General features: G+C 45.6%; 1 protein-coding gene across 1 annotated transcript in view; it reads right to left on the bottom strand.

Annotated features, from left to right (window-relative positions):
• LOC144691460 (transmembrane protease serine 9-like) overlaps positions 1-13,858 on the bottom strand; it is a 170,355-nt gene that overhangs the window by 87,727 nt on the left and 68,770 nt on the right. The window lies entirely within an intron of this gene.

Raw genomic sequence — 13,858 nt, 5'->3', positions numbered from 1 at the left:
CCAATGAAATACTTTTGAAGTGTAGTCACTGTTGTAATGAGGGAAACATGGCAGCCAATATGTGCACAGCAAACTCCCACAAGCAGCAATCTGATAGCGACCAGATAATCTGTTTTTGTGATGTTGATTTATGATGTTTTATGATGTTGATTAAGTATTGGCCAGAACATCAGAAATAACTGCCCTGCTCTTCATCAAAATAGTGCCATGGGATATTTTACATCCACCCAAGCAGCCAGAGAGGGCCTCGGTTTAATAATTCATCTGAAAACCAACACTTCCAATACAGCCAGCCTATCTAATACCGCCTCTTTATCAATTTTTAGCCCATCAAATGCCGTAATGACCTTATCTTTCATTATGACTTAGGCAGCATCTTCTTCCTTGGTAAAGATAGATTGAAAATATTCACTTAGTACCTCAGCCTTGCTCTGTTTCCATGCTTAAATGTCCTTTTAGGTCCCTATTTAGCCTCACTTCTCCTTTTACCACCCGTTTACTGTTTATATACAAATAGAAGATTTTGGATTCCTTTTTAAATCAGCTGCTACTTTCTTCTCACACCCCAGGGAATCCTACTGCCAAACTGATATCAGTGACCATTAGAGTGGTCAGCTTGTGTTCAGGCATGGCTGCTGGTCAGTGTAATTACTTGGAGTTGTATTTAAGGGAAAGATGACCCTTAACTGGCTAGAAGAGCTGGAAAAGTAGATCAGCATCATCTGAGACTCTGGCTGTTTACAGACTTTGCTAATGTGGAACATTGAGGAATTTCCACCCGAAAGCAAGGAATATTTCAATGTATTAATCAAGGGATTCATGGGAGAGATGCCATTGGCGAAAATTTACTTACAGTGTGAGCTTGTTATGGGACAAGTTACAGTGGGTGTAATCCCAAGCTCACCCGTGCAAGGGATAGACATTTTGATGGCAAATGACCTGGCAGGCTGGAGGGTAATACCCCCGAAAATTCAAAGACAGTCCAGAGAGGCTGAAAATGCTGGAGGAAGCCACAGAGTTCTGCAGGGGCACGGAAAGCTGAAAAATGTTCAGAAACCCTGCAGGGGGCGATAGAAGCCTCGAGGGTTGAAGTGACTAAGGAAAAGAGACTTGAGTCATGAGAGGTCAGGACTCGGCCAATAGTGCTAGAAAGAAACAGAACTGAACCTGTTGAGTTAAAAACGGTTGAAATCGGGGCAACTGTGTTAGGAAGGGTTAAGATAGAACCCAAGGAAGTTATAAGTCCCGACAACAGGCCAGTAGAGTTAAAAGAGGTCCAGGAAGGACCCGTGGAGCTTAAAAAAATGAGGGAAGTGACCCAGAAGTTGAGTTGCCAAGCAATTTCTTTTCAGATTTAAATGGGGATCAGGGGGGTTCCCAAGCAGGCAAGGAGACATTGAGGGAGATGCTCCACTTAGTTGAAAAGCCACAGGGGAGTGCATCAGGAGCTGAACAGCCACCTGGGAGCAGTACTGTTCTTGAAGATAAGGGACAGGTTAGGAGAAAACCCATTCCCAAGACAAAAGAGAAAGGGAAGTGAACTTACCCCAAAATGGAGACCACAAGAGGTACCAGCGAACTCCATGTGGAGTTATTGGCTGGTAAGTCAAATGAACAGGCTCAAGTTTTAAACCTCAACAAACCCAGCAGGGAGAGATAAGGTCCACTACAGGTGAGGTGAGGAAGCAAGTCCAAACACCGTACCGGGGCTCAAAATCAAATTACATCCCGCTGTGCTGTGAGTGGTGGCTGAGTTGTTTCTATTGATAGAGTTGATCTGCAGACGCTTCTTTGGAAACTTAAAAGTTCATTTACAAGCAACCACATGTGTACTTTCAACTCCAAATCTATCTCTACGCTACTAACTTTTGAAGTAGACCACACTATTCTCCTATTGGTTACTACAGACCATGTGGTCTTCCTTAACAAGCATTATTATTTAAAAGTACCTTACACACTAACTAACACCATAATTACTACATCTCTGCCCCTTTAACTCAGATATACATATTATATTTAAAAGTACATATTTTTCAAGGCAACATAATATTTACACTGGGTAAGGAATTTACAAGTTCAGTCTTTCAGGTGGTTTCCTGGTATGTGTGGAATGTTGCAGCTCCACAACTTCAGATGTTTTTTCAGGTACCTCCTTTCCCAGAATTACCTGAACATCAGGTGCTTCGGTGGGTACTTGCTGTTCTGTATCCTCAACTCTTACAGGAACATGAGACATGTCTGTCCTGGGCTGCGTATCCCCAACAGGAAACGCAAACCCGGCCATGGTCGCTGGTGGAACCAATTCTTGGTGATTTGTCTCTCTCTTCCTTAAGTGATCCTGTTGTTTTCATATGAACCGACCTTCCACTACCACTTGGTAAGATAGAGGTCCAGTCACCATACTTATTTCACCCGGTAACCACTTTGGTCCTTCTCCGAAGTTCTTCACGTATACCGTCTCTCCCACGGTAAATTTCCTCTCATAACAATGCCAGTCGTGTTGAGTTTTCCGGCTTCCCTGACTTCTTTCCACCTTCCCCTCTAAATTCGGCATTATTAAGATCAATCTCGTCCTGAGACGGCGTTTCAACAATAACTCCACAGGTGTGACACATGTTGCTGTGTGAGGGGTGGTCCTATAATGGAAAAGAAAGTGTGCCAGCTTGGTTGCTAAGGAATCTCCAGTTAGCTTCTTCATGCCTGTCTTGAACGTTTGAACCGTCTTTTTGGCCAGTACATTTGAAGAAGGGTGGTACGGTGAAGTTTTTACATGAGTGACACCGTTGAGGCTGATAAACCATTGAAACTCAGCACTCATAAATGCTGTGTGGTTATCAGAAACAATTACTTCTGCTAGTCCGTGAATGGTAAAACTTTGACGTAGTTTCACAATTGTAGCAGTCGATCTTGGTGACTTCACCTCATATATGCCCAATCATTTTGAATGGGCATCGACAATGAGCAGAAACATTGTTCCCAAGAAAGATCCCACATAGTCAATGTATAGCAGCACCCAGGGTCTACCTGGCCACTTCCAAGGGTGTAACGGAGCTGTCGATGGCAATTTTTGCAGTTGCTGACATTGCACACAATTCTTCACTAAACTCTCTATTTTGCCATCTTTTATGTCTTTGGTAAGTGAGTTTGTTGGCCAACCGAACTCTAACTGCATGCCTTCCTATGTTCTCCTCAATTGCTGTTTGCAATCAATAATGACTGATGTGAGAATAAACAGTGATGATTTATTGAGACACAGGGCAGAGCACCAGATCATACGTGCTCACTCAGAAACCTCCAGAACTAGACTTACAGTTCCCAGTTGCCTGCGCTGTACAATGATTCGTCAGTACTGTCACATGATCAGTACACTTGCATTCTCTTAAAGGGACAGGGTTTCTCACTTTACCACATCCCTCCCCCTTTACTTAAAAGTACAGCTAACAAGCTTAAAACAGATTAACTATTTCCACAATAACTAATTACAGGTCAAACCTCTCAGGAGGCTTTCTTTGATGGGTTGAACGTTGTAGCCCAACAACCTTGGCTGCTGCTTCCGAGACCTCTTTTTCAGGGGCAGTTGCCCACTATGTCCCTCAGTGGATGGTTTCATCATCTTCCGGGTGCAGTCATGTTCACTCCTGCTGCCCCTCCCCTCCAAGCTGAAACAGATAAAGGGCAACAAGCACAAAGCAATACAGCGATGAGCTACATCATGTGTGAGGAGAAAGACGAAAAGGAAAAAAAAAATTTTTGTTTTTCTTTCCGAAGACTGTCAATAATTTCTCTTTTTCTTCCTGCCTGTCCTTTTCTTGGTAGCACTGACCCGTATCTCTGTCTTCTCTTTAATTTCGCTGTTGGCTGGACTAGACTCAGGCGCGAGCAGAACGTGAATGAAATCAGTATTTGGGTTTTCCAACAGCTCTTCTGAGAATTCAGGGTCATCCAGCTTTAAAACTTCAGGGCTTTTACACAACTGCTGCTTCAGCTCTTCCAATTATTTCCTATTCTCATTAATAATTTCCTGCAAAATCGCATATCATTGCCCCTTCGCAGCTAATTCGTTCCTTAACTCGGCTAGAGACAGGCTTAAATTGTCCTTTTCTTCTTCGTATCATTTTGGTGGCACAAATTGGGAGCTCATTGAATTTTGTAGCACGTGAAAGTCCTTTAATATATTTTCCATTTCCTTTCGAAGGATGCTGACTTCAGTTTGAACACTGTCCCGATGTAACACTTCTACCAGCTTCTTCCAATGGGTCATTGCGTACTCATTTTTTCTTGCAACAACACTTCTGGTTTCGAATTAGGAATTTAGCGGACCCTCAAGTTCTATCTCTCCCAGCCAATTCTTTCTGAGGAGACTTGGTCCTCTGCCTGACATCACAAATAGGGGTAATTTTGCAGACTGTTCCTCATACTGCACCTTGACTTGACATGCCCCTTTCACATTTATTTCTTTGCCCATGTATGTCCTCAGCTTTGTGTCCAAAACTTCTAACTCCAAAGGATGGGTTCCTTAATCAGATATCTAAATGTATGCTCTCCAATGATGGACATCGACGCTCCCGTATCAACTTTCATCTTAATGGGTTGTCCATTGATCATTATGGCTACTTGGATTGGCTCGGTTCTACCCACTTTGAGGTTATATAATGAATGGATGTTTGATTCTATTTCTTCTGGCTCTTCCATGAGGCATATTTCATGATTTTTCCTTCTGCCTTTATCGTGTTGTTTTAACCTTTCTCTGCAGTGCCGCCTTATGTAACCATAGTGGTGGCAGAAAAAGCACTCGACTTGTTTGAGTTGTCGTTCGCTCACTGGAGGCCTGGATGTATTTCTCTCATTCATTTTGTGGGTTTTCACTGCAGTACTGTTGTTTTTCAATAGTCTTATCCATGCCGCCAGGGTATGGCAACCATCTCATCACTCTAAACTCATACATTCAAGCCCATCACACATTCACTGGCATCCCACTGACTGCCAGCTCAAGGTACATCACCACCCATTCTCACACACACCCTCACATCTCCACCTGGCCTGATCTCTGGAGACTGCCTCCACAGCCCTCACCCTCTTGAGGCCACTTGCACAGATGAACTTTTGCTCCTACACACACCCTGGGATATCCCGCTTCCCCAGTACAGCCCTCGTCCTGCAGCTTCTTCCCTTGCCTGAGGCCACTTCTCCCCCTTCCCCAAGCAAGCCCTAGAGCTGCAGTCACTGAGAAGCCACCCAGCCTCACAGCTGGTCTGGCAGGTAGTGACCTACCCATGAGCTCCCCCTAAAAGTGATGTGGTGCTGCCTGCAAAGCCTGGTGCTGATGACTGTAAGTGCTGCCCGAAGCAAGGTAGGCAAACAAACCGTGAAGTCCCGAGCAAAGTGCAGCTCGCCAGGTGCATGCCGCTTATGTTCAGTTGTGAAACAAGTCGACGTAAAATCAGGCCGACGTGGGTGGATGTTCCAGTGTGGGGTGATGATTCGGTGGGCTGGCCTTATAATAATACGCAGATGTATTACAATGAGGTTCCTGGTATCTGACAGTGGGAAACGCAGCCGGGCATTGATGGGCAGAGCGGACGATTGCAAACTGATTTCAGACGCCATGAAACCGATTTTTGGCTTTCTCGCCATACTGTTCACTCACGCCGTCGAACACGCCTGACGTCAGTGGGCACGAAAAATTCCGCCCATTATTATTCAATCACCTCTGGCTACTGGGATACAAGGAATTAATCAACTGACCTGTTGGAGGCCACTTTTGATCTATAGAGCTAACAGGTGAGGGAGGATCCCACTGCCAGAGGGTGCAATGACTGTGCAGGGTGAAAACCATCTTTACTGCCAATTGTAGAAAAAGGCAGCACAAGCTGCAAAATTTAGAGAGAGGGGCGAGAGGAACCTTCACAGCTCTCCAAAGAACCAACACTGCACTCTCAGAAAACCATCTTGAAACATCATGAGAGATTGATCCAAGGACTGAAGAGGCAACAGCCAATTATACTCCTCCTCTCCCCAAAAATGTCCCCTGCTTGCTGTAACCAACTGGAAGCTTTGCTGCAAAACAGAGTTTTTAAAGGAAGACATCAATTTCCAAAGCAGCATTTCCAGGAAAAAAATACCAAGGACTACCGTTGAAAGTACTGCCTCAGCCACAAACAAAAGCAAAGGACTCGTAATCAGTGAACTTACTATATATTTGTCTTTTATTATTGAATCTTAATTTGGCCTAAAGTTAACCTCCTCTGCTTTGTAACTGGTAATTTTGCATAGGTGTGTGTGCATGTGTCTCTGTGTCTGTGTGTTGCGATGGTGTGTGTTTCTCTTTTTGACTATTTCAATATCTTTACTTGGTTGGGTTTTTAAACTCCAGAAAGCCTGCCAGACTGAGTTCTTTGCAATCGGCACGTAAATGGTTGAGTGCGTACTCTGAACTGACACATTCATCCTCATAAATTTTTTAAAATTGTGTAACCGAGGATTGGGAAAAAAAAGGGGGAGTTCTTGCACTCGTTCTCCCCTGGTCGTAACATAATCTAGATCTGATTGTGGCTGTTCTGGAAGTGGACACAGAAACAGGCCCTCCTCAATTTGATCAAACTGATGTTACTCTGATTCTTTCTTTTTAACCCTAGATTCACATTCTCCCCTTAACTGAAAGTCAGTTCTAGACAGTTTCTTTACTGGAGTTTACCTGCTCATGCTAACAGTTTTGCAAAGCACAAGCCCGGTCAGTAGCCTAGTTTTCTTTGCAATTGTCCCCTGATTTTGTTAATTATGCCTCTAGCTGACCTCTCATCTAACCAGCTTGTACAGATTGGGAGCCACATTTTTGTAGGTATGAAACATTAGTTACCCAGCTACTCTTCGTGTCCAAATTCTGGTCCATTTCTTAGGACAAACTTTCAGAACCCAACATACTGAACTGCTGATAAGCACCCATAGGGCGGAATCATCCCAGATTTGCACTAAGTGCGGTAGCAGGCAGGTAAAATGCCATTTTACCCGCCAGCCGCGATGGCAGGTTTTCACGCCATAACGTCCCAAATCTGCCGCATTATTTATGCATTCCTGGGAAACACGCCGTTTCCATGATGGACAGGCCCTCATTCGCCCGCCACGCCATCACCTCGCCACTTCATCATGCTGGGCGCCATATTTAAAGTCCAGTAGTGTGCAGACATCTCAGTGCTTCCAGCCCATGACCACTGCACAATGTCCACGAAAGGCAAAAAGACTTCAGTCCCCAGGTTTAATGACGTGTCACTGGAACATCTCTTTTGATGCCGTGGAGGCCCGCTCTGTTGTCCTCTACCTCCGTTCTGGCCACAGGTTGCACAGCAGTATCACCAATCCAGCATGGCAGGCAGTGGCAGTGGTGGTCAGTGCCAATGCCCTGCAAAAGAGGACAGCCACTCAGTGCCGTTACAGGATGAATGGTCTCATCCGTTCTGCCAGGGTAACTCACTCTTTTCATCACTCTTAACTCACACACTCACAAACCCATCACACATCCACAGGGATTTCACACCTCAACATCTCCATCAGGATCATATCCTCTCGAGCTCACATCCTCATTCCTGCCCATGTCGCCATTCACCACACAAACATTCCACGCAGTGCCATGTGTCCTGCTCACATTCTCCCCATCTGTTTCCATGCAAGAGAAGCTGGTTCACATCAGCAGATCCCAGACTGGGGGTCGAGTGGCCCACATTAGGCCTCTCACTCACTTTGAGGACTGTGCCATTGTACTGACTAGTGAGGATGAGGATCATGCTTGCGGCGATGGTGAGGTCGGTGGCAAACACCCATCTGAGGATCCCACACCACATCATCCCTCCCTCAACACTACTCTGTGCTCTCTCTCTCCTGTTTGTGACTGCTGACGTGCACTGATTATCTCTACTTTGGTTCATAGGGAGCTCAGCCAAAAGACCGACACCCTCAGCCAGCCAGTCCCTCAGCTCCATCCACATCCTCACCTTCAGCCAAGAGGACTCCTCCACCAGTGAAGAGCTTGAAATAAACAGCTCGGAAGAACCATCACAGCATTTACCCACACCTTGCACCAGCGCAGAGATGTATACATCATTGGGACCTAGATCTAGAGCAGGTTTGGGTTCCCAATCTGGTGGACACGTGTCCGAAGCAGGAGGAGGGAAGTTCAACTGAGTTCCCGGCACGCGGAGGACTGCTGGGGAAGAGGCATCTGTAATGCCCAAGTTCGATGATGAACCTCTGGATTTGGCCTTCCAACTCATCATAGAGAGTCAGCAGAAGGCAGGGGAACATCACACAGAACTGTTGAAAGGCCTCGACAGAGTGGCAGGCGAGTCGGAGGAGTGCGTCTGCCTGTTCTCTGATGAAGTGGTGCCCGCATGTGCATGTACGGAGGTCTCCATGGGGATGATGGCGGACCCCGTGGAGACCCTGGTCCAGCAGAACGCGGAGATGTGTGCACACCATCATTGGATCCATGGGAGATTCTGCAGTGGCAACGCGATAGGGAAACAGGACACCTCGACGTCCTTCCAGGTGCTCCTTTCACTCAAGGAGCCAGGCTGAGGGCCCCAGGCACCCAAAGGGAGGAGAAGCGGCAGCTGGACACCCCTGGGTCATCCACTCAGGAATCTCAGAGGCTGTCCTCTTCCTCCGAGTCCCCTTTGTTTGTGACTCCCCCCTCAACCTCATCCTCTGTCACCGCAGTGGGAGCTGCCAGCCCATGAGTGATTCTGGAGGGAGAAGTGTGTGTGTGGCAGGGCCTTTCAGATACTCCTGCAAACACGCTCCCACGCACGGGAACCCATCACGTAGCACACTCACCTCACTGTCCTGAGCATTTTCAATGCTGCCTGCTCGGGTTCACTTTCAGTTGTCCATCTGAGCTGACCTGCATCTCTGCCTACCCACCGATCACACTCCCAATGCAGCACCTGATCTTGCCCACCATGACTCTCGTTTCACTTTTGATTTAGCCAGCATTGTGCGCTCTCCTGTCTTTTCCTCTCCCCCAGTCACCCATTTCTTTCCCCATCACAGTTGACCCCATGTTCCCTTCCTTCCTGAAATTCCCACCCCCGTCCACTCTCACCTCCCCGGCCTCCTCTTTCCAACCCCCAGGGTCCGTTTCTGCCTCCAGCTCCCCACCAAACACCCTTGCTATCCCTTCTATCCCTACGGTCGAACTCTCACCCTCCCACCCTACTGCCTCACTCTGCCCTTGGTCATTCTCACCATTTGCTCATAAAATGCCCACCCTCAGTTCACTCCCCAGGAGGCAGACGTGGAACTATCTGACCCCACCCATGCACATTCACCTACACATCCCCCCCCTTTGCACTGCTTCGCGCCCATGGAACCCCTTCCCCCACCAGACCCCTTCCCTCTGAAACCCTTCCCCCCTCTGGAACCCTTCCCCCCAAAACCCCTTCCCTCAAGTCCTCCCACCACCCCCCCCCATGGACTGCCCCCCCCACCTAGTCCCCCTTTCTGACTCCTTCCTCCATCCTTACCTCTTCCGCCACCCTTAGCCCCTTCCCCGACTCCTTCCTCCAACATTACCTCTTCCTCCAGCCTCACTTCTTCCTCCAGCCATACTCCTACCCCCTTCCTGACTCCTTCCTCCACCCTTACTTCTTCTTCCACTCTTACTCCCTCCCCTCTCCGCACCCCTTCCTCCCCCTGGACACCCCCCCTCTGTGCGCCTCTTCCTCCCCTGACACTATCCCTTCTCCGCACTCCTTCCCCTCTCTGCACTCCTTCCCTTACACCCTCCACCCCCCTTACACCTACCTCCCCAGTCTTCTCCTGCATTACCCCCTCCTCCTCCTGTTCCCCCTCCCTCCTCTCAACCCCACCCCTCTGACATCTTCATTCCCTCCCCAACCTCACCCCCTGACACCTCTTCCTCTCCCAGCCAATCCTAGACCTTCCTCTCCCACCCCCTCGACCATCATCCATTGTGAGCATCAACAGTGACTTTCCAACTTCCGTGAGCTGCTTCACAGCAGAGCCATGTCCATGAGAATCCACCCAACATGCCATGGACGTTCCTCCAGGATCCTGTTGGTGTCGGGCTCCAACACCTTCTGCTCCTTGGTTGTCCATGATGTGAGCAAGGCTCTGGTGGGTAAATCCCAACTTCTGCACGTCACGCTTGTCAAGTCGTGTTTTACACCAGTGTGTTTTCCCGCCAACGTGGGTGGACAATCCAGCGGGGGGGGACGATTCCGGCGAGCGAGGCCTAATAATGATACACTGATGTATTAAAATTAGGTTCTCGACGTCCAATGGCAGAGAAGCAGCCCACTATTGGTGGGCTGAGCGGATGATTGCCACCTGGTTTCACACCGTTGTGAAATTGATCGCCCCATATTGTCTGCTCACGCCACCAAACACACCCGACACCAGCAGGAATGGAAAATCCCAGCCATAGTTAAACTGCACATTCCATCTTGCGAGGTCCCCTCATTTAAATGCGTTCCTACATAGATTGGATTTTGCAACAGCAAATGTGGTTTCCACAGTGGCTGGGTTATCTGTCTCAGCCACTATGTGTCTTAGAAAGGGAATTAATCAGCCAAATCTGAAAGGAAGACACGTCTGGAGCAATTAAGAGAGCAGGGCAGAGAAGGACTCATCCCATTACAGAGAAGGATTCTCACGTGATGTTACAGGAACTGTAGAAATTTATAGCACAGAAACAGGCCATTTGGATTATCTTGTCTGTACCAGCTTTTCCTAGAATAATTTTAAATTAATCCAATTACCTCATTCTCTACCTGTGCCTTCCTCTGTTTCAAATATTTTTTCCATTAAATAATGCTGTAGTTTCTGTCTGAATCACACTGCCCAACCCAACTTCTCACAATTGTAAAAACCTCTTTTAAACATCCTCTGAAACTTTACTCTGGTGGGAATAATCTTCATATTGAAAGGAATAAACTGCAGTTATGTAGTGACTGTTACAACCTCAGGATGCCACAATGGGTGCCAGTGAAGTACTTTTGAGGTTTTGCCACTAATGTAATGTAAGGAATTTGCGCACAGCAAGTCATTTTTTAGTGATGTTGATTCAAGGATAAATATTGACCAAGAAGAACTCTATTGCTCTTCTTTGGATTTTGCCTTGGGATCTTTTACATTGACCTAGGAAGAGTGAGGTAGCCTCAGTTCAGCACCTCACCCAAAAAATGGCACTGCCAACAGTGCACAGCATGCAATCACTCCACTAGGTACTAGCAAGGTTCATCTATTTCAAGGGGATTTAAAATGTGTGAAGGGGGGCACTAAGTGAAATACAGAGCATGAATGGGCAAGTAGAGGGGCAAGAAAATTGCTGGGCACTGAGAGAGGGCAAGGTTTATCTTTGTCTCTTGGTCTTTGTTACTGTCCCAGTCCTCACAAAGAAGTGCAACAACAGCGAAACCAAATTAAGATTGCATGTTTTTAAATTTTGACAGTTTACAGTTTCGTAAAGTGTGAGTAAAATGTAGGGTTGTAGAAGAAAGCTAGTGCCTGTGTATAAAATTCGTATACTCAGTGTTCAGAATCACAAATATTTATTGCACATTAGGTATTAATTTGTTTTGGACATGTAAAATTTTAAATCAATTATTAAAAAAAATGATATGTATACAACAGAGCCAGAATCAGTCTTCATGTTGGAAAACCTGTCAGCCTCACTGAGAACTTTTACTGATACATTTTAAAAATAAAATAGCTGAAGTTCTATGTTCATTGATGGAAAGGGGATGTCTGTACAAGTGAATTAAGCACTTTTCCCAGAGGTATTAACATCAAAACTATCAGACTAAACCAAGCATGGACACCAAGCTGCGAGCTAAACTTTCTTTATTGTGTTCTAGCATTTAACCTTAACCTCATAAGAATAGTTCAGAAAGCACCAAGGAGAATTTTCTAATTTAAAAACATTGGACCATTTGAGAAAGCCATTCAATCTGTCAAGCCTGTTCCACCAATTAGATCACAGCTGACCTGTACCTCTACCCCAAAGGCCTGCCTTTACTTCATAGTCCTTTGTACCACAAGCGAACAAAAATCTATCCATCTCAGTCTGAAAAGCTCCCATTGACCCAGCATCCACAGTCTTTTAGGGGGAGAGCTCCTGATTTCGACCACACTTTGTGAAAAGGAGTTGATTTCACTCCTAAATGGCCTAGCTCCAATTTTAAGATTATGTCCCCTTGTTCTTAATTGCCCCACCAGTGGAACTAGTTTCTTCATACCTACCATTTTAACATCTTAAGCACCTCAATTAGATCACTCCCTGAATCTTCGATACTCATGGGAATACAAGCCATGTTTATGCAAACAATCCTCATAATTGAAGCTTCCAAGACCCATTATCATTCAGTTGACCTTTAGGGCCTTGTTGAACAAGATTGTCTATTTAGGGTGGGTTTGCAGAAGTTGGGAACTACTTAAGGCAGCGCAAAGTGTTTAAAATTAATTCAATGCTCATCAATGTGAGAGATGTAAAATAATGTGGGTGCTGGAAATCTAAAAACAGAAAATGCTGGAAATTCTCAACAGGTCTGATAACAGATGTGGAGAGAGAAACAGAGTTAGCATTCAGGTATCACGTTCTGTCAGATTTATTCCAATGAAAGGTCTTTGATCTGAAACATTAACTCTTTCTCTTTCCACAGATGCTGCCAGACCTGATTATTTCCAGCGTATTCTGTTTTCATTTCAGATTTCCAGCGTTCACAATGTTGAGCAGTCAGCAACCTTGGAGAAATCAGCAACCTTGGAGCAATCAGCAACCATCAGTCCAAGATCAGGCACAACACAACCAGGCGCAGAATAAAGCTCCCTCTACTCTGCCATTCTGGGATGATTGTGCAATTCTCCAATGTTCACTCCCTCCTACGTCACTCTGATATTTTTCCATTTCCCAGACCGGTTGTCCTAAGGTCTATGTGGACAATATTGTTAGTTAGTGCCAAATTGCGCTTTAGGTCTATGCCCACTTTGAATTTGGAGTCCAGAAAAAGGAGACACAGTCTTGAAATTAGAGCTAGGACATTCAGGAGTGAAATCAAGAAGTACTTTTCCACCCAAAGCTTAGTGGCAATGTTAAACTCTCTCCCACTAAAGGCTATGAATGCTGGGTCAATTGAAATTTTCATGGCTGGGTTCAATAAATTGTTAGGAAATTTTATCAAGTCAGATAGAGTTAAGGTGGGTAAATGGAGTTGGGCTACAGCTGAGCCATGATCTAACTAAATGGCGAAACAGGCTTCAGGGGTGGAATGGTCTCTTCCTGTTTCTATGAATTGAAAAATGTCAAAAATTAACTTACAGATGGTCCTTACACCTAGCAGACAGACAAGACTTTCGTGTGGGCAGTCTGATTTGAATTTGGACCCAAGCTAAAACACATATATTCCTCTGCATCACATGATTACATCTCAGATTTATTCACCATGAAACATAGAGTTGATTTTCAAACAGCAGCAAAAGGTATTAATTTAACACACTGCTGCACTGTACCCTTGATAGTATGCACATTGACAGCATTCTGAGTGTTGCTGACAGATTAAGCATTAAATAAAAATATAAAATTCTGCACACTAAACATACACTGTATACTAGGTTGATTCTATATTCTAATCAACAGAAAACAATTAAGTATTGTGTTGAAGGATGGTTGTTATCCACGATATCTTTCCTCACGATGAAAAATCCCTTCATAAGTTAACTGCTATTTATTCATTTTAGATATGAAGGGATACATTGACTTTTCATGATAGCGTAAATTGGAGAGCTGAGATTGGCGACCTGAATATTTGCTTCTCCTGATTTTCCTTTCCTCATATTTCCATTTTCA

Source organism: Cetorhinus maximus, chromosome 2, assembly GCF_964194155.1.
Source record: "Cetorhinus maximus chromosome 2, sCetMax3.hap1.1, whole genome shotgun sequence".
Lineage (NCBI taxonomy): Eukaryota > Metazoa > Chordata > Chondrichthyes > Lamniformes > Cetorhinidae > Cetorhinus > Cetorhinus maximus.
This window is presented reverse-complemented; position numbering and strand designations above follow the sequence as displayed.